Genomic DNA, 26,559 nt, shown 5'->3' on the forward strand with positions numbered 1-26,559 from the left:
ACATTACTGAGTACCCAGGAAGACTCTATGAATACTATATTTTCTTTGTACTTTGGAAAATTTCCTAGTAATGATCTTGTCTTTAAATGATATGTTTACTGACTAGAGGATTCTAATTTGAAAGTTATTTGTTCTACAGTGATTTTACTATAATAAGAAGTTTGTTATCAATAATATTTTTATTCCTTTTTTTAATTTATAGATCCTACCTATTTGGTTGTTATGTAGACTTTTTAAATTCTTAACATTTTGCTGTCATACTCTACACTTAGCATATAGTCTATGTGCTAAGAGAATTCTCCAATTCAAGAATAGGTTCAGCCATGGTTGTCTGACTATTATTTGTATATCTTTCTATTAGAAAAATATTAGAAGTATTTTCTGCGTTACCTACACTTGTTAATTTATCCTTTGTATTTTTGATTTTTCAATTTTTCTATACCTTTTTTATTGATAAATTCTTCAGGACTATTTTGCAGTTTACAAAGCCAATCTAACTATACCTAGGTTTGTTATAATCTCAACTACTGAGTGTAATTTTTATTCCAATAATCATATATATTTTCTTTACAAATTTTATTACTGGTTATTTTTTTATATCCACCAATTCCTAATGAATGCTCATTTATTTTGTTTCATTTCTTTTTTAAGTGTATATTGTTATTCTCTCAAACCTATTGAGAACTTAATGAGTATTTGTTAACTTTAAGTCATGGTGGCAGTTTCTTATATTCTACTTTGTCTGATATTGGGGAATTGGTCAGAAACAAAGTGAAAATATCCAGAAAAAGAACACTTATCTAAAGGTTTCTCAGCATTCAAAGCTTATGATGGCACATTGGCTCTAGGGTGAAGATGGAAAACCAATTTGCAAAAGCAGAACATTTTATGGATCTTATTAGTGTGGGACTCAGGGAAAATAAAGTCTAACAAGGTAGGGACTTCACTGAAGAGTGTCTCAACCTGTAAAAACCACAGCATATATAAATGTTTGGGTATGCCTGCTTAAACATTCTGAAGAATCAGAAGCCATCCATAAGTATACTAGTAACACAAAATTAAAGAAAGAAAGAAAAGAAAAAGAAACAATACTAGCACTAAAGTATAGAGGAAAGAGATTAAACTTAGGAAATAGAGTTATATTATTTAAGTCCTTTGTTTATGAATTTTATAATTTTGATTAACTAAATTTCTGAATTTTCACATCTGTAAAGTGGGAATTATAATGCTATCTAAATTCCAAGAATGATATAGCGGTTATGTTACTCATTGTAGCTTTGAAGTTCTTTGGAAAGAGTAGCACCATACAATTTTCTATTGTCGTTAAACTATAACAAATGACTATAGTTAATAATAATATACATTTCAAAATTGCTAAAAGACCGAGTTTTAAATGTTTTTACCCCAAAGAAATGAAAAGTATGGTGACGGATATGTTAATTAGCCTGATTTGATCATTCCACAGTCTAGCCATACATCAAATATCACATTGTAGCTCATAAATATATACAATTATTATTTGTCAATTAAAAATTAAATTAAATTTAAAAAGAAAAATCCAAGAAAAATATTTTGTAATCAAGTAATCATGCTTTGCATAAAAAAACTCTCGGTCAGTAGTGGCTCAAATAACAGAGCTGCACTAGAAATAGAAAAATATATTAATATGCTTTTTAAAAATACATGTTTATTAAATAAGAATAACAGTACCAATGAGTATACCTTTCTCTAAGTGCTGGTTAAATAATTATCCATAGGTACTGGAGGTATAAACAGAAGAGATTTGAGTCTATTAGACTATAACACAGTTTAGTAACTTGTCAAACTTGTGACTTCTAAAAATATGATAGCACCATAAATTTCATGTCATATTGTTTTAAATGTGAACAAGTACTTATTATTTTTAATACATACCTTGTACATAGACACTTAAAATAGTATTATCATGCAAGCAAAACACACACACACACACACACACACACACACAGTCTTAAAGTAAATTTGCTAGTTCACCTCACTCACCTTCAATCAAAACCTCACTTACAGTAAGTCGGGGAAGTGAGTCATTCAAGTCCCTTGACTCAGGGATCACATTCAGACAGCCATCCCTGTAATGAGAGCACCAGCATGGAAACCCATTGCCCTGCCATCAAGGCACTGGACCAGCACAGGAGAGAGTTTCAATTACTTAGAGGACAGATGTCTTGCCAGTGGTCATGGGTATGTGTTCCCCTTTAGTGTCTTCCTAAAAAGCCTATGGTGGCTAAAGTTTGCAAACTCCTCATCACAATTTTAGACTGAGGAAAGTCAGTTCTAATGGAATCTCTTTACGGATGAAAATAGCAATAATTTGTGAGACTGAGCCTCCCATTGTTCAGGTTGTTGCTGCTGTTTTCGGTGCCTAATGAATCACTGTGCTACATTTCATTGCATGTGAATTTATGCAAATTGACAATTAAACAGGGGATTATTTTAGTCAAATCAATCAGATATTGTATCTATTTCAAAAGATAATGTAAGCATAATTGATGGTGCATAATTAATGATTACCCAAGGCTGCTAATAATTAAATGATAAGAAGGTATGAGAGAGACAGGCTCCAGTAACTGGGGCTGTAAGCCAGAAAATGAAAAGTACATTTGCCTCATTTCCTTAAATCACTGGAACCCTTTCTTGCTGCATTTATAACCATTTCCACATCTTGGGAGCCTGAATATTTGCTCATTGTTCCACAGAAACCTTCTGGAGGTACTGAAATAAATATCTTGGTGTTATAGAATCCTTACTGGGTTTAATCTTGGATCTTTCTGTGTTTGAATCCTGGCTCTAACACTAGCCGACTATATGACCTTGAAAATCCTATGTAATCTCACTGAGCTACCTTCCTAATTTATAAAACAATTGGTATATTTTAGTATCATCCATATATGATTGTGGTGAGGATTAAATAAAATATTAAATGTAAATGTCCTAGATAATTTGAGAAACTTAATATATGGTAAATACTCATTTACTATAATTAATATTATTATTTCTTTTGAATCTTCCTTACTTCTCCTTTTGTCAAATCACTTGCCAGATCACTTTATGACAAACATTTAAAAGATATTGTTTCAGCTTTTCATTTAATTCTTTACTGAAAAGCTCTGGTTAAAATAGGTAGTCACAATACCAAAGGCACTACTCATGAAAGAAATTATTGATAAGCTGGATTTCAATAAAATTAAAAATTTCTGCCCCATGAAAGACACTGCAGACTGGGAGAAAATATTTGCAAAAGATATCTGTTCAAGGGCCACTATACAAATATACAAAGAACTGTTAAAATTCAACAGTAAGAAAACTAATAATCCAATTAAAAAAGGACAAAAGACTTGTACAGACATCTCACCAAAAAAGATAAACTTATGGCAAATAAGCATATGAAAAAATGTTTCACTTCATATGTAATGGAGGAAAATTAAAATAAAAAATACCTGACAACACCAAATGTTGGTGAGGATATGGAGTAACAGAAACATTCATTGTCAGTGGGAATCCAAAATGGTACAGTTACTTTGGAAGACAGTTTGGCAATTTCTTACAAAACTAAACATAATCTTACCATAGGATCCAGCAATCGTACTCATTGGCATTTAAACAAATGAGCTAAAAACTTTTGTCTACACAAAAATCTGCACACAGATGTTTATAGAAACTATATGCATAATTTCTAAAACTTGAAAGCAACTGAGATGTACTTCAGTAGGTGGATGGATAAACTGTGGTCCATCCAGGCAGTGGGATGTTATTCAGTGCTAAAAGGAAATGAGCTGTCAAGCCAGGAAAATACTCAGAGGAAACATAAATACACATTTACTAAGTAACAAAAGCTAATCTAAAAGTGCTACCCACTGTGTAATTTCAATTATATGATAGCCTGTAAAAGGCAAAACTATGGACTGAGAAGATAAGTGGTTTTCAAGGGTTAGAGGGGAAGGAAGGATGAATAGCCAGAGCACAGAGATTTTTAGAGCAGTGAAACTACTCTCTATGATACTACAATGGTGGATACAAACCATTATAAATTTTTTAAAACCCATAGAGTGCATAACACCAAGAGTGAGTCCCAATGTAAAGTATACACTTTAAGGGATAATGATGTGCCAATGTAACAATCCCACTTCTGGGTATATATTCAAAGGATTTGAACTCAGTGTATTGAAGAGATATTTGCACTCTTATGCTCATTGCAGCATTATTCACAGTCACCAAGTTATGGCATCAACCTAAGTGTCCATCAATGAGTGTGGTACAAAACGCATGGTATATATACTCAATGGAATAGTCTTCATTCAGCATTAAGAAAGAGGGAAATTCTGTCGTTAGCAACAACATAGATGAACCTGGAAAACATGTTAAGTGAAATAAGCCAGGCACAGAAAGACAAATACCACATGTTCTCACTTACATATGGAATCTAAAACAATTGAACTCACAGAAGCACAAAGTAGAGTGGTGATAACCAGTGGCTAGGGTGGGAGGAGTTGGGAGATTTAGTCAGAGGGTATAATATTTTAGTTAGACAGGAGGAATAAATGATAAGTATTTGAGCTGATGTATATGTTAATTAGCTTGGTTCAATTATCTCACATTGCATACATACATCATAGCATTACTTTTTACCCCCCAAATATATAAAATTATAATTCTTAATATTCAATAAAATAAAATAGTAAATTTAATAAAATTAGGCTTAGCAAAATTTCTCTCTAAAGAAAAAATAGGAAAAGCAACAGTAGGTAGAAAGTTTGCATTTGGCCCAGCAAAATGACATAAGGGCAATGACTTGTAGGCAAAAATGAGCTTCCTACTTATGACTTTTCTACTATTATGAAAGACAACTACCAGAGGAACACCAGAAGTATTCTAGAGATCTCGGTTTTTGGGGAGGGGCTGTGTGTGTCTAAGCAACCAGCACACTCCATGGTCAATAGGCAAGTCTCTAAGTGTCCCATTCAGTGATGTAGGATATACTGTGTTTCTATAACATGTCACATGATACTATTTCTTTACTTGTACCTATATGTTTCAGCCAATGTGACTGCATAACCAACCACCAAAAATCTTAGTAGCTTGAAACAACTACTCTATTATTTTCACAAATCTGCAATTTGGGCAGGACTCCATGACAGCTTATGTCTGCTCCACTTAGCAACAGCTGGTGCAGCTGGGATGGTTTGCTCACTCATATGTCTCGTGACTGTCCAGTGGTTGATGTTAAGATGCTAAGAAGACTCAAACAACTGGTGGCTGAAATAGCTGTGGCTACTCAGGCATTTCTTTCTGTCTTCATGTGGCCTCTTCAGCATGGAAGATCCAGAATAGATAAATGTTTGTATGTCAGCTCAGTGATCTCACAGCTATGTCCTGAGACGGAAAGAGAGCCAGGTAGAAGTGGCATCACCTTTTGTTACCTAGTCATTGAATACATGCAGCGTCACTTACACCATATGACCCCTCTTTGAGAGGACAGCAGTCAGACTTCACCTTTTGATGGGAAGAGTATCAAATTCTGGAAAAGTGTGTGACAACAGATCTATTTCTGTGGCTATTTTTGGAAAGTGCAATTAGTCACAGATGCCCCACAACTATAGCCCTGTCATAGTGCCCACCAATATGGCCCAGGGAAGTTTCTCCCTCCCTGCACCATTCCAAGGAGTCTGGCATGTAAGCTGATACATTGTACCTTCTATGACCTATAAAGCAATTACCATGTGCTCCATTTCAAGAGGACCCTGTTGTCTTCTAGGGAGAAAGCCCTAGTAAGGACTAATTAAATAAACTCAGTCTTTAAGCACATATGATATTTTTTAAGGTGTTAATGTTTAGCCAAGAAAATATGTTCACCTTCAGATTATGTGATAATGATTCAGTTTTTCTACTTAAGAAGATGCTTGATTCTTTATAAGCTTCATAAAACAAATTTTTGAAATTAACTTATTTATTGCTTATAATTTCTCCCCCAAATTTCCAGTTAATACCACCACCAGAATATCTGATTGGTGAGAATAGGAAACTATATGCTGTGTTGTGTTTTACTACTATATTCTTACAATATAGTACAGTTAAATGAATGAGTAAATCAAAGAAAAATCAGTTATTACTATATGCCAATAAGTGAGATATTAAGGAAGTAGGGCCAGACCTTCAAAAACTATACATAAGAAGCATATCTGTTTTGCCAACAAGTTTAATAGAACCTACAGCTTCCATGTCTTAACAAAATACCATAGACTAGGTGGCTTATAAACAACAGAAATTAACTTCCCATAATTCTGGAGGCTGGAAAGTGCAAGATCCAGTTGATGGCAGCTTGGTTGTCTGGTGAGGGTCCGCTTTTTGGTTCAGAGATGGCTGTCCTCTCACTGTATCCTCACATGTTGAAAGAGGTGAGGAAGCTCACTCTGGCCTATGTTACAAACACACTAATCTGATTTATGAGGATTCTTCCCTTGGGACCTAATCACCTCCAAGTGCTTCACCTCCCCATGCCATCAACTTGGAGATTAGGATTTCAACATATCAGTTTTGGGGGACACAAATATCTAGTTTATAATGCACTACATGGAGTAGATTTCTTTTCTGTTTGCATGCAAGAGAAATGATGTTATTTTATTCAGATTCTTCATGGGTTAAGAGCTACACTCTACTAAACAATAAATTGATCCTTTTCAATATATCCTCTGTGACTAGAAAAAAAATACTATGGAAATCTCTAGGATGTTTATCAAAACAATCTAAACTGTGCAGGAATCCAAAAGCCCTTCACTGTTTTTTAAAGCTCTTAAAAACTAAGATAAGCCATTCCTATTTCTATAAGAAGTTTTACCAACTCTACTTAGGAGTTGGGCCAAGGACTGCATGGTAAGAGAGTAAGTACATTGACAGAGAAGGCCCTAAACAGCTATTTCTCAGAGATGTTTTTTTTTTTAAATGGAACCATGGATATGAAATTTAAGAACTGAAGTAGTATAAGAATACCATTTCTCTTTGCCAAACTGGAGATGATTATTAAAATCTGACATGGATCTTTGTTACTTTAAAGTAAGACTTTTTCTACACGACACAAAGTAGATGCAGAAGTGCATAAGGCTTTTAGAGCTATTACTTAGCACTCTCAAACATGGGGGAACATATTATAAATGTCAGAGTCAGACTCTCCAGGATTTCTATTCTAACTCTAACAACTATGAGCTGAATGTCTCAAGGACTTTAGCTTCATGAGCTTCAACATTTTCCCTTCCTTTATGTGTGCATAACAAAAAGCCCAGATTCAATGAAATAGCACGTTTAACCATAAAAATAGTGCTCAATTAATAAAAAGTAGTTAATCTCCAGCTTCCAAATTAAAATATACTCTTAAAATTAGATAAGTTACACCCTTTCCTAATAAAGGAGTGAAAAGTGGGTGAGAGAGTGCAAAGGACGGATGCGCCGATGGCCGGGGGACCAGAGAACTGTGCACAGTGAGACCAGTGTCCCCTGAATGATGCCCCTGGGATTACTGGATTCTAGAGGAATTCAAGGGGGCGTGTAGTTAACAAATGTTTAATGAGGCTGTATAATGTGCCGTGGATTGTGGCAAGTAAGACAATGTACCCCAGAGCAGAATTCCCCAGAATCCATCATTGCGTTTTAATAAATGCCTCAACAGTCTCTTCTGCTACAGTGTGAGCTTTTGCAATGTGAATAAGCTCCCATGTGCTTGATAAATAGGGGGCTGGTGTTAGCATAATGGAGAAGTCATATTAGATCAAATGTGAATTTTCCCAGCCAGTTAATTTTTGTGTAGTATCAGCGGAGCACAGCAAGCAATTGAGGAAAACAGGCCTGAGCATCGTGCCCCTTCTCCTCCTGTGGCTCGGATTGACCACCTGTTCTGTCTGGGGAGTCATTTTCCTGAATCACAGGCATTTTGACCTTGTCTCCATGACTCAGCAGCCTCTGCTCTTTTGAATCTGTTTTTTCAACTTGCTTTTTCCTTTCCTTTTTAAGAGAAAGTCTCATATTTTCCAGAGAAGTTTTTTGTTTGTTTCTGTAGGATTTAGGCTGCCTTCTTTAACACTCCAGTATTTTTGTTTAGATTGCCGTTGTTTCATTAGTACTCTGTTACATCAGGTTTGACGTGACCTGTACCAATCCCATTTTTCCTGAAAGCCCCATTTTTTGTAATGCACACTTTTTCCAGAATATAAGGTGTTTAAGAATGCTTTGTAAGAGTTACATAATAGAAGAAATTAGTTTCCAGCTTCCATAAAAGCCAGAGAAATGGAGGTTACACTTGAACCCTTAACTCAGCAAACTTCTCTCAGAGTTGTATCCTGACTTCTAGTAACACCAATAATCAATCATACAATAGGCAATCCTTTCTGTTGAAAGGTTTCCTCCTGGACACCAGGGTTCGGTGTACCTCCTATGTGGTCCCCAAGCACCCTTGGCTTTCTGTCACAACACTGATCTCATGCTAATATAATTCCCCAGTGATTTCTCAATGGGAAACACAGATTCTGTCTACAACAGTAGGAGTTGTAACATTTCATCATTTTCCTGCATAGCATTTAGCCTAGTGTCTGGCATGTAATAGGAAGAGGAACAGGTTTCAAAATGTTGCTCCTGAATGACAGAATACATTGATGTTTCACAGTGTGTGCACATTTGCAGGAGCACAGAAAGCTTCAAGGGAGTCTATGCCTACAGTTACCATAAGCACATTATCATCGTCAATACCAAATTCAATTAGTGGTTGTAGTTTATATTTTTTAGCTTTTGTTGGGTACAAAAATCCCACCATTTCCAGTATCCTCTTCTATGTTACAGCAACCATTCTTCAGGTGAGTTTTATCACCACTTTTACAGGTGGTAAAATACGAGGACCAGGGCATCAAAGCAGTTTGTGTACAGTTACACAGGTATTTAATAGTCCCTCCGCCTTCAGAACCTACGTGTTCTATTTCGAATGACTACAATTATTCCCAGGGATTCCTGCTCAGTAAGACTTATGAAAGGATTATTTAGAACACAAGATTTTGATTCCTGACACATTATCCTTTCTGTTCCTGTGGACTAAGTAGACCAGGAATTAACATATTTTTGTATGGATTAATGCTTTCATTTAATATCACTGTGGAGAAGGTTTTAGAGCATTGTGTGATGTTTTGTGCATGCTGATTTGAAGAGGCAGGAGAGGGAATGCTTATTTGTTGACATTTTGGTTTGGTAAATAAAGTGACCTTTAGCTTTCAGTTGCACACTTGAATTTAAGTAAAGATAAATGAAAGTCTAGAAGCCCTGGCTAAAAACCAAGTATATTTAGAATGAGGTGTGCCTGGTGCTCAGAGGAAAATACTCATTACTCTTTCCTTCAAGCCTGCTTTCCTTTAAAATATCCAGATATTTCATGAGAAATAGATTAGACAAACAATCCCAAATCCAATAGTTTCATTTTTCTTTGCAAAGGCATTGATAATATAATTCCTTTAAAGGAGTAAATTTCTTGAGTAGATGTAAAATATCATAACCCCTAGCATAGCACCTTCATGTATTTCTTCAAAAAAGATTCATTCAATGTATTTCATAGTCCAGGCACTCTATTAACCTGGAGAGAAGAATAGAAAACACAATAAGAATCTATACTTTTTAAATAGAAGAACTTAGTATATTGTTTTTATATCTATATTTTGAGAATGCACCAACTGTACAGATAGAAGTATACCCACAGACATAGATTCAGCATTTGTCTGGATAAACGTGAACTGGTCATTTGTTTGGGATCAGAGCAGCTTTGTGAATGAGTCAAGAAAGTACAAATTATTTTTCAGAGCTAAGCCAATAGACTTTCCAAATGATTCAAATGTCTATCTCTTCTTACCCCAACCTGTGTTAACCACACAAGCCTATTTGGGGTTACCTTTTATTATTATTTTTAGGGAAGCAAAGGTTTATGTTGAATCTGCCCCAGAGACAGTTCATACCGCTGCTAGGTTTCTCGGTCAAATCTGTCTCACTGCTGCTTTGCTTCCTGTCACCAGTTCCAGACCCTCTTAAATAATATCTGGACAATCATCCTCCTTTGACAAGATGCAGCTGTAACTATACTGGCCTCAGCAGAGAGGCAATACCCAAAGGCCACACATTTCCATACATCATTGTCTTAATTTTCTACTATGCCATTAATATATGACTGATGAGTATGAGTAGCAGGAAGATGGAGGGTGGCGGTGGGGAGAGACAGAGAAAGAGAGAGAGAGATTTTCTGTTTTTATGGAAAACACTGACAGGGCCCAATCCCATTTAAGTCTTGTGAGCAGTGTGAGGTGAATGCATGTTCCTTTTTTTTTTTTTTTTTTTTTCTTCTGGTAACCTCTGATTTATTGGGCAAAGCACATGTACACACATTCATACACACACACTCATTCAACTTACACACTCCAAATACCATGGAAAACCATATAAATAAGAGAACTATTTTCTTAAAGATCACATCATCCACAGACATTACCATGTCTTACAGAATTTTAACTTCATTTGTAGTTTCATTTTTCCCACTAATTGAATCCTTCAATACATTATCCCCTGATATAGCAGCACCCCTCCCTTAATTCTGGCACCAACTGGGTAGAAAATTTGGAATTCAAAGGGATTTTTCTTCCTTTATTGACATCTAAACTGAATGAATACTCTGACATTTGTGTGCTGCTTCCCAGAATACTCCAGATAGAAGAGGAGCAGTGCAGGCAGGACCAGTTGTGATAATAATCCCTTGGGCTCCCAGGACCAGGGAGCTTCCTGAGAGACTCCTCCTTACACTCAGCCCTGGGAATCTCCCCCCTAGGCGGATGCCACTTGGCTTTGCAAAGGCAATGACTCTATCATTATGACAGTGAAAACACAGCAGGGCCAGGGGTTTGGTCTGGCTTGTTCTTTGTCTTATGTTCAGCTTTCCAAACGCTGCTTGAACATAGTCGATTCTCAAATAAGATCAAAAGCATTGCAATAATTCATGCTTTCGAAATACATTTCATGGGGCCTGCTAGTGCCAGGAACTGTGAGAAAAAAGATGAGTGGAGTGTACAAGAAAGAATGCGGAGACGAATGAAGCAGGCTGAAAGTCAAATAATAGTTACAGACACAGAAACATAATGCTAAGGATGGCAAAAGGGAAGGAAACCGTATACAGCGGCTTCTGTGGCCCGAAATAGTTTTCTGTTTTGAAGCTCATTGTATTTGAAAGGCAGATTGCATTTTCCTTCTCAACTCATCTTCTTTTTATATGCAGTTAAGCAATGAGGCAAAGCATTTTATTATATTTCCATCGAAAATTTTGAGTTCTAAAGTTTTCAATGAACAGAAGCATAAAAATTGAATTATAGAAGAAGTAGATATCCCGTAGCAGTAGTACAATTATTTCAGAGTGACTTCTTTAAATGATAGATTTTTAAATTTAACCATATCAATTGTGTCATGATGTTGTTAGTCTGCTTGGTATTCATCTGAAAAAAAAAATTTTAATGGCAAGAAATACCAATGCAGCCATTTTGTGATATTTATTATAATGATGGTTTACTCTCAGTTTCTACGAAATCAACTGTTTAAACTACCTATTGTTAAAGTGAAAGGACTTTAAATATATTAAAGTGGACAACAGAGAGAAATGGTAAATATTTGCCAAAGTTATATATTACATCCTGAGGAGTAACTAGTAACTTTAGAGTCATTGGAATTTATAGCTTATTCCTAATAAAGTTTAGCAGGTTCAATAATGCATTGAATGGCGAATTTAAGAGAGGTAAAGAACCAAAAATTAATTCCTATTTGAAATCAAACTGTAAAAACTTTATGTATTTTGTTTCTAAATCAATATGGCTTTTTCCTGTCAAATCGTATAGCAGCAGTAATGAAATAAACACTAATATTAATTCAGCATTTGTACTATGTCAAGCTCTGTGCTATCTAGAAATTAGGAAAAATGAATTTCTAATCAACCTACACGATGTTTATTCTTAGTGCATCTATTTAATGAATGAAGCTAAAGTGGGAAGGCTATGTGGTAGGTAACTGTATAAGGCCAAAGAGTGTTAAAACTGAGTTACAATCTGTAAGGAGTCAACTTTCTTATTCAACAAGTTATGTTGCCTCTCATAGAGGGAAAGGGGGAGAAAAGAGGAGAAGGGAGTAGAAGGAAAGAATGTAGGGTAAATGCATGGCTCTGAGGAGTATTTGTGGGCTCTATGATTTCAGACAGCAATTTATACGAAAGGTATGTATGGCTTCCTATAGGCTCCAGTTGTGGACTCCTGGCTTTAAATTGGCTTCTAACTCTTGCCTGCCAACTTGGACCTTTGTGCTAACTTAAATTACTCCCTCTTTTCTGTCCCTCTCTGTGGTTCTGAACACAAATGTTTTACAAATACCTCAACCACACACTCCATTACCATATAGCAGTTCCGGCATACTGTTACCTTCTTGCCCTGGGATGCTGTTCCAGACTGTCCTGTGCACCTGGAATGAGAGTTCAAGGGCATTTCATTGTTGGACTATCCACTGCTAACATTTTTAGAAAGTTCATCAAATGTACATAAACTTTAATTCTTGACTCTGTTACACACACGCTAACAAATAACCAAACAAAATGAAAACAAAATTCAAAGAAAACACAAGTAGTTTTTAATGCATCAGAAGAGTGTGGCATAGCCTAATTTACTTTCGGGTTTATTATTTGTTTTCACTGAAGTGTTACAGCCACAAAGGAAGAATGGCCAGCCTTTTTTAATCAATCAAAAATCTTTTTTGGCTCACTTTGCAAAAAGAAATAGGCTTGGCACTGCCATTTCATTTGGCTTCTCGCTTGTGCTATTGTCCATCAATCCTTTTCAGGCTCCTCAGGGTGAGTAAAACACAGGTTTGGCAACACACTGTGCAGTATCAGATATGGGATTAAATTTACTTGTTGCTTTAGATTATCCCCATCCAGGCCATTTGTGCAATCATTTCCCTTGATTATTGAATTATATTTACAGTTTTTCAACATTTTAAAGACAATATCAAAGAATTTCATAAGAAAACACAGGCACATTGGTTTGTGATGGAGGGAAATATTACTGGATTTTTCTGTACTTCTCTTATGTCTAATTTCAAAAGATTTCTTGTGGAAAACATAAATAGTATGTTGTTATGAAGAGTTAATAGATGATATTTAGAAAACAGGCATACTGTCTTTATAGACAAGTATTCCTGTGAAGGAGTGGTTTGATAGCTAGGGTTTCCTATTTCTGATGATGTAGAGCTGTGCGTTGTGGTGAGAGAGAACACAGTCAATCATCCCAGCATGGGTAGCATGGAGTACAGTTACAATCCCACCTGGCCCTCGGGGGCGTATCACAACTTTCCTAGACCCAGGCATGGTTGCCTTTGTCAGCTCCTTCTTTCAATAAACAAATTTTTAAAATTGCATTTTATGATTTTTTAATATGAAGATGAATTAAAACAGGATAATTATATTAATTAATTTTTCTTATTTTATAATAAATTAAAGCATTGGAGTGCACTTTTAAAATTATCATGGGCTCTAGATGCAGCAGCTACTGTGTCTAAAGTTTAAGTTGACCCTGCTGCCCCTACTCAAGGTCAAGGTAGGTGACTACACACATGGCATGATTTAGCAATCTTTTTAAGATTCTGATGTTCCAAAACATCTCCCATTGTGTTAACACTATTTTTATTTGATAGTTGCCCTAAGATGTTTGCTTTTCACGTGGTTCATTTGGAAAAGATCTGTGGGCTCCCATGGAGATTATAAAGATATGGCTTAGCCTGAGGTTACAGGGGTTATCAGGATGCATTTTCTTGTCATTTCTGTGGAGCTCTCAAAGTTTAATTTTTCAGATTATCTACCTGGGACCTTGAAAGGAACAGGGTGCCTGACAGCATAGGGTGGCATGGGCGGGGCTGTGTGGAGGCTCTGGAAGACTGGGAATAGGGTGTACAGAATATGCTCCTGTCCACTTCCAACTCCTGCTCCATCCACAGGCTTTCTCAACTCAATGATCTCAATTATTTCCTTCCAGGGGTTCAGGTCAAAACCCAGAGACATCTTTGACTTCCTTTTTTTCCCTCTCATACCCTCTTATCAAATCACATTATCACTACCCTCAATAAAAATTCACTTCTTTCATCCCATTACTACCACTCTGGTCTAAACAAATGTTTTCGGTCTGGATTATTGCAATAATCCTAATCGATGTCACTGTTTGTATCCTTGCCTCTCTCCTAAACCTTTTCAACACAGGGGCCAAAATGATTCTTTCAAAGGCTGTCATTGCATCTCATCCACCTGCTTCATACCCTGTGGTACTCACCTCTGTTCTCACAAAGAAAAAGCCAGTCTTTACAATGCCTTAAACAGCTGTGTACAATCTGGCTCTTCATTCCCTCTTGATATCGTCTTCTATTTCTCTCCCTCGTGATCACTAAATGGTAATGCTATAACTTTCCTGGAATCTACCAGGCACTCTCTGCCTCAGGACCTTTGCACTGGCTATTCTCTTAGATCCCCTTGTTGCTCAATCCTTTCCCTCCTTCAATGCATGTTACATCTCTGTCACTTTCTCCATGAAACCAACAGTGTTCACTACTTTAAGCCTCCACCATAGACTCTAACACTCTTCCCAGGTCTACGTTGCCACAGCATTTTAACCTCTTACTATAACATTTTATCATCTATCATTTATTGGTTACTATCTATCTTCCCAGAGACAGAGATTATTGTCCATTTTTCTCTCCATTGTATCCACAAAGCCTAGGGGCATTACTGACAAATAATGGGTGCTCAACACATATATATTTAATAAATAGAACAAATGAAGGTGGGGCCTGGAAGAGTAGGCTATGAATAAAGGAAAATAAAAGTAGTGGGCAAGTACATAGTCAACTGGCACTTCCAACATTGTGCATTGTCTCTTGAAATAAGGGGGCACATTGCTAATTATAATATTTTACCTAAGACTGGTGCCAGGAACTAGAATTATAAGAATAGTATCCCTTTTTATTTTTCTTTATCCAATTTTGCTCAGGTGGAACAAAAATAAAATTTTGGTTAAGTCCAGTTTTTATCGTTTTTCTAATGAATACCTGTAGTCTTGATTTAGAACACCAAGTGAATGGGGTCCTTTTGAGTCCTTGAAATACAGGATTTGTTCTAAAGGATTTAATGATTTGTAATGTGAACATTGCTGCACTTAGCATCGCCCAACCTAAAAAGAGACCAGGATCAGGAGTGAAGATGACCAGAGGGTCATTGATGCCAGAGGAAATGACTGTTTTGGCTAATCCTTCCCCTTTGCTATGGATGCCTCTAAAAATAGTATATCATTATCCTACTCCAGCTGAACCCAAAATCTGTGGAAGCATGATTTTATTTTGAATGAGTATGTATGAACATAAATTTCCAAAACTTAGGAAATATTTTTAAATTGTTTTAACTATGTTGTTAGTTATTTTAATTTTAAAGTGCTTTTAAGAATACTTTGGAAGCTTTCATGAAGAGACTGGAGATTATGTTCCAATGACTTCTGGGCTTTTGTGAGGAAGTCAAAATTCTAGGAGGATAAATTTATAATAGTGCAAGGGTTATACTGAAAAATCAAAGTTTGTGGCCTACTTCAGAAAACCAACTTGCAAAAAAGCAATATAGCAATATGTTAAAATAGAATAGCTCAATTGGTCAGCACTGGCCTTCTGTCCTTTACAAAGTGCCAGGGAGGGATTTTGCATATTGATAACATGCTTCTGTGCAGTGGAATCTCTCTCTCTCTCTCTCTCTCTCTCTCTGGTCTGGAAGCACATAATATATTTTTATAAATATTAGTGTAGAAATCTTCAGCAAGCTCTTGACAAATCAGAAAACCTTTACTTTGTATAATTCTATGGTAAACAAGCAAATATTTCATTTTTATAAACAAAGATCTTTCACATGTATTTACACAGAACATGTTTTGGTCAATTATTGCTGCATAACAACCTAAAATAATTGATGATATAAGACAATAAAAATGTATTCCTTTTGGACATGTTTGCAGGTTGACTGAGAAAACTCTACTTCAGGCTTAGGGTCAGCTTGTAAGGCTCTGCCCTGCACATTACCTTCTCCTTTTGGGGCATCTGGGGGTGGCTGGGGCTGTTCTTTTCATGGTGAAAGTAGAAGCACAAGAGCATCAGTTGAAATAGGCAAGATGTCCTAAGAACTAAGCTAGGAATTTGTATTGGTCAATTCTGCCCACATCCCATTAACCAAAGCAAGTTGTGTGGAAGAGCCCAAAGTAAATAGCAGTAGATTATACTTCACCTTTCCTAGGAGTTACTCTTAAATTACCTGGTGAAGGACTTACATGCAAGAACAAGTTAAGAATAGGGCTCAAGTATTTTAAAGTACAACAGAAAAATTTGCAAAATGGTGAAAGATGTTTTACAGTTTTTTTTGTGTGTGTATAAGTATTCCTAAATAGCTTTACAGGTATAGTTAAATAGAGGGAAAAAAGTCTCTGAAATCTTTTCCACCCTTATGGAAGCTGGTAACATTACAATACAATGTCCTTGAGCTCATTGTTCCAAATCACCAATTAATGTCTCTCAGCTATGTAACATTTGGAATAAAAGATGCACTTTGCCTTTTTCTGTGTGCCTGTTTGAGTGTTTATATATGGATATTATTTAAAAATGATTATGACTACATAAATAAAGTCACATGGAATTTCCCAAAATGGAAATGTTCATCTGACGATAAAGGAAGTACCTAAGGAGAGTCAAACTGTCAAATACCATCACTGAGATGTCTTAATGGTCTCAACGCAACCCCAACAAATCTGTTATAGAAAAAATAAATAAAAGCAAGCTACGAAGAGCACTTAGTTCTATTCTCATTTCTCCTTTTGTGCTTAAAGTCAGGGAACTTTTTACCTATATTTTTTCCTAGGAGTTTTGGGATTTCATGTCTTACATGTGACTCTTCAATCCATTAGCAGTTAATTTTTTGTATATGGTGTAAGATAAAGGTCCAATTTCATTTTTACTTGTGGATATCCAGTTTTCCCAACATCATTTATTGCTGAGACTAACCATTATGCATTTTGTATTCTTGGCACCTTTGTCACATATTAATTCACATATTAATTCACCCCACTGTATTTGTGTGGGTTTATTTCCAGGCTCTCTGTTCTGTCCATTTGTCTATATGTCTGTTTTTATGCCTCTATCATACTATTGTGATTACCATAGCTTGGAAATGTGGTTTGGAATCAGGAAAACCTCCAGCTTTGTTCTTCTTTCTTGAGATTGCTTTGGCTTTTCAGGGTCTTCAGTGGTTCCACACAAAATTTAGGATTTTTTTCTATTTCTGTAAAAATGCCGTAGAAAGTTTAATAGGGACTGAATTAAATCTATACTTTGCTTTGAGTAGTATCGGCATTTTAATTATTAATTCTTATGATCTGTGAATATGAGAAATTTTTCCATTTCTATAATTTCTTTAATCAGTTTTTAATAGTTTTCATTGTACAGATATTTCATCTCCTTGTTTAAAATTATTCCTTACTATTGTATTCTTTTTGTTCCTATTCTAAGTGGGATTATTTTCTCAATTTCTTTTTCAGATAGTTTGCTGTAGGTATATAGAAATGCAACTAATTTTGTATGTTGATTTTTGTATCCTGCAACTTTACTGAATTTATTTATTAAGTCTAAGAACTTTTTGGTGGAATCTTTAAGGTTTTCTATATATTTTAATAAGATTATATCATTTGCAAACAGAGACAATGTAAATTCTTCCTTTCTGATTTGAATGATTCTTATTTTTATTTTCTAATTGCCTAATTGCTCTGGCTAGGACTTCTAGTACTATGTTGAATAGAAGTAGTGAGAATGGGCACCCTTGTCTTGTTCCTGATCTTAGAGGAATCGTTTTTAGCTTTACACTGTTGAGTAAGATGTTAGCTGTGGGCTTGTTTTATATGGCTTTTATTTTAAATATCTATTCTTGAAGAGAGCTTAGACTTACTTTTGTGGTTCCAGAAATAATACTCGAGAAGATGGTTGGAAACTCAAGGAAAATTTTAACCATGTTCAAGGTACTAAATAATAGAATGAGATTTCTTGTTATTGTAGTGGAGGCATTCTAACTTATACTAAAGGAAGATTCATCAGAAATATTGAAGAATCAATTAAGGTATCATACATTCGGTTACTTGAAGATGTTTCCCATATCTGATATTCTATGATCCTATAATTTATGCCAATAGAAAGCATACTTTACTCCTTTAAGGTATGATCATACTTAAGTTTATTGAAGAAGATTATATCATGTATGTGAAAATACCTAGGGGTATGCATGAATATTATAAATATGGTTTAAAAAATTTGGGAAACAGTATAATATTTAAAATAAAAAATCCAATGTGTCTTTGGATTTATTATGTAACCACAAATATATTATTTTTAAATATATATATAAATGGGTCAGAATATGAGAATGTCACTTTGAACTGGAAGTTTCAGAGTCAATCTAATGCAGATTGCATGCAGAGTGGTGAGATTAAGCTCCAGATACTCATGTTTAACAAACTAGTGATTACCTCTATCTGGATATCCCATAAACACTTTAAAATTATCTAGAGCAGAATAAAAGCTTCCATGCTTTCCCAAATCTTCCCTTTAAGTTCTCTGATGTTAAGGTTGGGGTAATTATTTAATCATTTGCCACAGTATTTTATTAAAATGCTGTTACTTCTCATTTCCTCATTCTTGTTAGTTGGGGTTTCTAAGGAGGTATCCAATAAATATAACAAATTTCCCACATATTTTCTGAGCAAATAGAAAATCTGAAGGATGTCAGATAGTAAAAAATAAAAAATATATATATCATTTTTATTACTGGTAATTTGCCGATGTGGTTTGGTTTTAAACCCAAATACACCCATCCACTAAATCCCAGAATTAGACATACTTACCCACCTAGTCTCAGCAACAACTTGACTAAGTTGGTTTCCTTCAGATTTGGAGGTTTGTTAGGTTAGACTTAGTGCTACCCTATTCAATATGGCAGCCACTAGCTACATGCAGTTAAGGAGCGGTTGAAATGTGCCTAATCCAAGTTTAAATGTGCAATAAGTCTAAAACACTTATCAAATTTGAAGCACGTAGAACTAAAGAGAATGTAACATACCTCACTAGTGTATTTTTATATTTGTTACATGTTGAAGTAATAGTATTTTGAACATGTGGTATTATATTATTCTGTTTACTTGTTCATTACTTACATGCTTCCTTGCTTAAAGTTCTTCACTGTGGTTTCATATGCTGTTTATGATTAAGTATACATTTTACAGTAAAACATAAAAGGGTCTTCGTGATATAATCACCCCTTTAGCTTTATCTCCATACTTTCTATTCCAGCAATAAGAATCTCATACGATTAGAAACTGGGCAAGTTTTCTCTTGAATCTAGGTCTTTGTGCATTTACTCATTTTGCCTGGAACAGATTAGTCAACTCTAGGTCTGACTATAGCCTTGATTTTAAGCTTTTTCTTTCAAATATTATGCCATCATAATACCTTCTAGCGTCTCAAGGCTGGGTATTGTCCTTCGTGTGTCCTCCTGTAGCACCCTGCCGTTAACGTTATTATCCAGCTTACTCACACAGTATTTAATTGTCCTATCCACTTCACTTTAAGTTCAAGAAGGTCATCTTATGCGTCTTATTCATTCTGACATCTTTATGTACTAGATGTTTAAAATATATGTAGGATGCAGAAAGAAATACACAAATCAATGAGTGAAACTCTTTAATTTGCCATGAGAACAAAATTCCTTTATATATAGATGAAAAAATATTTTGTAAACTTTAGTTTACAATTTTATTATAGTCATAAATAATTTTTATCTTGTTTTTTGCACCTAGCATTTTCCCCATACATAGTTTATATATCATAATGGTGTTTGAATAAATAAATGAGTTATTAAAATAGTCCTATAGTTTAAAAAGGTAACATAAAGTAAGTTATCAGAGCATAAAAATATGTTACTGCAGTATTGTTCTTTTTGAGCTGAATTAGCTTAAGTTGTTTTGTAACATGCTTTTCTTTACCTAGCTTAAAATAGGCAGTCTGCAAGTTTTCAAATGACTGTTTCTTTCCATTTGTCTTTTGCTGCTCATGAATGAGGCCAGCACACATCATTTCCACACTCCCAAAAGCCAAACTCTTAAGCTGTTTCCAGTATATATTCATTCCAATGGAAATAATGGCTTCCATTTACCACAGTGTCAGAGGCCAGTGAAGCCAAATCGGTTGCAGCTGCATTGTTTTATAACAGAAGATAATGTTATCCCCACTGTAGTTACAAATGTGATTTCCTCAGAGTTCAAATACTCTTGGAGCTAAACTGTGATTTGATGTCTAATGGTCAACTCATGTTCTGGGGATTAAGTTAATTAAAACAGTTGCCCTACTCTATTAAAGCTCCCTGTAGACTAATTATTAAAGTGCCAAGCACCATTACAAACCTACAGCAATTGAAAGTCACAAAGGGAGTTGCTTATATTATGGGAACTCCAGAACTCAATAGATTATTGCCCGTAGTAAAAGAACATGCACACTGAGAAGTAGATTACCTTCTCCACAGCCACTGAGCTATTATAAAATGTACAAAGGAAAAGCCAAATGTACAAGCATTTGGATTCATAGCCCTTAGAATCTGCAATTTCCAAAGGTAGTCAAATATGAGAAAAGCAGCTTGGTAAAGTGCAAAGAAGCCTGTTCAGGGAATCAGGAAGCACAACTTTAAATCCCAGAGCTCCCTCTAACTGTCTGTATAAGCTCAGATAATTTCCTTCACCTTAGGTAGTGAATGTCTCATCTATAAAATGTAGAGTACATATGTGACCAGTGATTCTATTTTGACATACTTTTACGTTTTTTCTACACAAAATCTTGGGATAAAAAGGTACAAGAGGATGGTATGGAGAAGCAAATGTTATATCTAAACCACTAGACTTTTTCTTCGGAAATCTCAAATGTATCTTGCTACACAGAATATAATTTTAAAGCCTTTGTATATTTTATTGGTGCAGATAGGAGATGTTTGATTTTTTTTCATGAATCCCACAGAGGTTAAAATCAAAAACATTGAAAAATATTTTTCTAATATGCTTTTTCTTAACATGTGCACTTTCTTTTTTTTTTTTTTTTTTGAGACAGAGTCTCACTCTGTTGCCCAGGCTAGAGTGCCTTGGCGTCAGCCTAGCTCACAGCAACCTCAACCTCCTGAGCTCAAGGGATCCTCCTGTCTCAGCCTCCCGAGTAGCTGGGACTACAGGCATGCGCCACCATGTCCGGCTAATTTTTTCTATATATATTTTTAGCTGTCCATATAATTTCTTTCTATTTTTAGTAGAGATGGGGTCTCGCTCTTGCTCAGGCTGGTCTCGAACTCCTGAGCTCAAACGATCCGCCCACCTCGGCCTCCCAGAGTGCTAAACATGTGCACTTTCTTACCACAATAAGTTAATAATAGCTATGCTAATATATAAAGAATGCTGGTACCTGTATTAAAATAATGGAAAGTGCATTGGTTATAAAGTTAGGCTGACCTAGATTTTAATTTCAAATTTAATAACTCTGTGGATTTAAGAGAAATTTTTTTTTCTTCTTGGAAACTCAGTCTACATCTACAAAAAAAAAAAAAAAAACACCCCTACTTCCCAGCTCTATTGCCAGAATTAAGTAGGACACACCCACTCAGCCACATCAGTGTGCACTTAAACTTATTTCTCTTATGAAGGAGAGAGAAAATATCCTTTTTTAGAGTATGCTTAACATGACCAGATTTGATTTTATTTTTGAAGGCTGGACTGTGGTTCAAGACATTTAATAGGTGGGTACATGGCATTTTATGGTTTATTATGATAAAAATGTCATTATCACAGGTACAGGAACACAAATTTTGGTCTGTTGGGATGAGAAAAATGAAGGCAAGGAATTGGATAAGTCTGAAGATAATTATTCTTTCAAGGTTATCTATGAGCAATCACAACCATCAGGTATTTGGCTACTCATAGTACATGCAGTTCATTTTCAAGCCTGAAAAACATTAAGATAGGGCTTAGATCTTTTCATTTCAGATATGTCAGCACAGATATATTTTTAAAAATCAGCTTTCTATATTAACTTTCCATTCATGTAAGTTTAATATCAACTGGTTATATTATTGTTACTTGTCAGCGAGCAAATCAGTTTGGGAATCATGTTGTGTAGTCAATAAATCATCTTGTAAAATCCTTTTTTCTCACTAGAGTTAACAGCAATACCTATTAGGAAGCAGCAGTTCTCATTATTACTCCAAGAAGCGCTAGGGCATCAAAGTATATAAGCTCTGGCAGAGCTCATTCATCAAGGTAGGAAATCTGTTTCTAGCATTAAACAGAGGGTGAGAAACACTGAAAACAAATATTTGGGTGAAATAAGTAGGAATTAAGAAAAGAAACAGGAAGAGAGTGATATAGAAAGGAAAATGCAGTTTATGTAAAGTTCTATGCATTAATTCATATACAATTATTGAGATACTTTGCTCTTTACAAATATATAAAAGTGAATTGCTTAATTTACATATTGTTATATTTAAAAAAAATAGAAGTCTAGACTTGTGTAAAAGATAATTTTAAACAGATGATTCATTTACCTTGATGATAAATCTGGATATTCATAAATTATGTCCACTAATATTATTGATATTTTGATGATGGATATACTATAAAATTTAATAACAAGACTAGTTAACCAGTATCTAAAAATATGCAGCTAGACTAACTTCAAGATCCATTTAGACTGGGTCTTTCAATTAAGTCAAACCACAGGGTACATTTAATTCCTAAGAAGCATGTGTGTCAGAGCCACAAAAGATCAGTCCTCATAGCTTCCAAGTGGAGACGGACCAGAATGCTGGTTTACAAATATAACAAATTGGATGACTTTAAGAGCCTATTTATTAGTCCACAGGCTTTAAACAAAGAAAATATTTGGGGTAAATTTTGTTACGTTTTTCATCATTCAAAAAAACCCTTTAATCTAATTATCTGAATTGATTAATGTAGTTATGTTTTAAAATAGGCAAAAAAAAAATAGTGGACCAAAATGGTAGCAGTCTCTTCAGTTGGATAAACATAATGATTGATAACTGTTGTCACATAGACAATTTGATAATAACATTATTGTCAATTAGTGATATAGTTTCAATCAACCATGGCCTATCTGCCATCTGGATTGATCATATTAACTGTGGAATTACTCTCTGTTTGCTTAATATGGCCATTATTAAGAAACAAAATTATTGAAGCCAGATATGCTGGTGGTATAACTAACTTGATCTGCTATCTGGAGTCCCTAAAATATCAAATAAAGAATATCACTCTGAATCAAAACCACAATGAGATATCACTTAACTCCAGTGATAATGGCCTTTATCAAAAAGTCCCAAAACAATACATGTTGGCGTGGATGCAGAGAGACAGGAACACTCATACACTGCTGGTGGGACTGTAAACTAGTGCAACCCCTGTGGAAAGCAATATGGAGATACCTTAAACAAATACAAGTAGACCTACCATTCGATCCAGAAATCCCATTATTGGGCATCTACCTAAAAGAACAAAAGACATTCTATAACAAAGACATCTGCACCCAAATGTTTATAGCAGCACAATTCACAATTGCAAAGATGTGGAAACAACCCAAATGCCCATCAATACATGAGTGGATTAGTAAAATGTGGTATATGTATACCATGGAGTATTACTCAGCTATAAGAAATAACAGTGATATAGAATCTCTTATGTTCTCCTGGAAAGAGTTGGAACTCATTCTATTAAGTGAAGTATCCCAAGAATGGAAAAGTAAGCACCACATGTGCTCACCAGCAAATTGATTTCCCTGATCATCACCTAAATGCACATTTGGGAATAACACCAATTGGGTGTCAGGCAGATGTGTGAGGTGGGGGGAGGGGATAGTGTATACCTACTTGATGAGTGCAATATGCACTGTCTGGGGAATGAACACGCTTGAAGCTCTGACGGAGGGGGGATGGGCAATATACATAACCTAAACTTTTGTACTTCTATAATAAGCTGAAATAAAAAAAAATAAAAGAAAAAAGAAAAATAGAATATTACTCTGTATTACTCAAGGCTCTCCAGAGAAGCAGAACCAATGGGATACATACAGATATATAGAAATAGATTTATTATTTTATCAGAGATTGACTCACTTGCTGTGAAGGATGAGGAGTCCCACAGTCTGATACCTGTAAGCTGGAGCCCAGGAAAGCTGATAATGTAGTTTCAATCCACATGCAAAAGCCTGAGATACAAGAGTGCCAATAAACAAGGACAGGTGAAAATAGATGCCTCAGCTCAAGAAAAGGGTAAATTCATCCTTCCTCTACCTTTCCATTCTAATCTGGCCTTAAACAGATTGGATGATGTCCACCCACGTTTGTGAGGACAATCTTCTGTACTCAGTCTATTGATTCAAATGTTCATCTCTTCAAGAAACACCATCACAGAGACAAAAAGAAATAATGTTTTGTCAGCTATATGGGCACTCCTTAGCCCAGTCAACAAAACCCATAAAATTGACCAGCACACATACCAAGTAACCTTGTTCTTTCAAACCTGGGAAATTTACCTATATTATAACTGTTGAATGGAAAGGAGAAAGCAACACCAACTTGATTTATTACCTACCATTTCTTTCTTCCAAATTTGGTTGGAGCTCTTCTCAAGATGGATGGAAGTTCAGAGAGCTTTAGTGGTGGTCTTGGTTGTGGTAGATTGGATGGGATTTCAATAGGTATAAAGACCAGTAATCCTCCACATAGTTTCTAGCTAAGCCTGTTGGCATTTTAGTTCCTGAATGAGAACCCTTCAATGACTAACATTGCTGCCATTGAAAGATACCTACTCATAAAAGATATTTTTATATGGAAGCATCTCATCTTCACTTTGGCATCATAAATCAGAGCCAGCATCAGGAGACAGCAAGAAGAGAGGAATTATTTAGAGAGCTATGTTAAATCACCATCAAGAATTTTACATTGGCCGGGCGCGGTGGCTCACGCCTGTAATCCTAGCACTCTGGGAGGCCGAGGTGGGCGGATCGTTTGAGCTCAGGAGTTCGAGACCAGCCTGAGCAAGAGCGAGACCCCACCTCTACTAAAAATAGAAAGAAATTATATGGACAGCTAAAAATATATATAGAAAAAATTAGCCGGGCATGGTGGCGCATGCCTGTAGTCCCAGCTACTCGGGAGGCTGAGACAGGAGGATCGCTTGAGCTCAGGAGTTTGAGGTTGCTGTGAGCTAGGCTGACGCCACGGCACTCACTCTAGCCTGGGCAACAGGGTGAGACTCTGTCTCAAAAAAAAAAAAAAAAAAAAAAAAAAAGAATTTTACATAAAGCACTTGGTAAATCACAAAATACAAGAGTTATTTCATGATAATACAGTAAATAACCAACAGCACTACAATAAATCAGCCTGTAGCATAACTATATTTTTAAGTGCAGTATTTTCAACATGAAAGACTCTCAATTTACCAAAAATGGTTTCCTATTGTTTCCTGGTTGCTGACTGGCCAGTGACACCAGTACAAATTGCAGAAAAAATAAATTTAGAATAAATATGTGTGGAAGGATCATTTAAATGTCTGAAAGCAGTTACAATCAAAGCATACTATATTTTCTCATTGTAAAATGAATGTGAGCTGGAGCATCTTCAATACTGCTGTTTTATTATCATTTAAATGTGTTTCCAGCACACAAGACATCAGCAGTATCAGGCAAATGGATTTTGATCACAACACTAAGAATCAAATTCTCAGCTCTGGGCCATTACTTTTTTTAAAAAAACTGACCAAAGAAGGAGTAGATGATACTCAGTGTAATTTGTCACCATAGCCTTATTCTCTCTTTTTCTTTCTGTCTTCCTCTCTGTTTCTCTTTCCTCGCTCTATAACTCCCTCCCTTATCTCTCTCCCTCTCCTTAATTGCCCAGACTGCTGGAATTTTTTTTATATATTTTCATTATTTAAAATATATTCATTGTATATGTTTAAATAATGTTCTATTTAAATTATAGAAAAACAATCCATGTTATTTGTTAAAACTGTATTTGACTGCATAACTACACAATGAGTCACCACATTGGTGAACAAAATAATAAACTATGAAAAAAAAAGCGACTCTTCAGAGCAATACTATGTTGTAAGTTTCAAATATTTTATGGTTAATACACACAGAATGGCTAATCATAGGGTGGTTGTTTTAAGCACCAAATCTATTTGATCTAATATGTAAGTAACTTTTCAAAGTATATGAAAAAATATTTGATATACATTCATCACAGCTAAATTTTTAATATTTAATAAAATTATTTTCTGATCACAAAATTTAAATATTCCAATTGAAAATATCTGAACA

Source organism: Eulemur rufifrons, chromosome 19, assembly GCF_041146395.1.
Source record: "Eulemur rufifrons isolate Redbay chromosome 19, OSU_ERuf_1, whole genome shotgun sequence".
NCBI classification, from domain to species: Eukaryota; Metazoa; Chordata; class Mammalia; order Primates; family Lemuridae; genus Eulemur; species Eulemur rufifrons.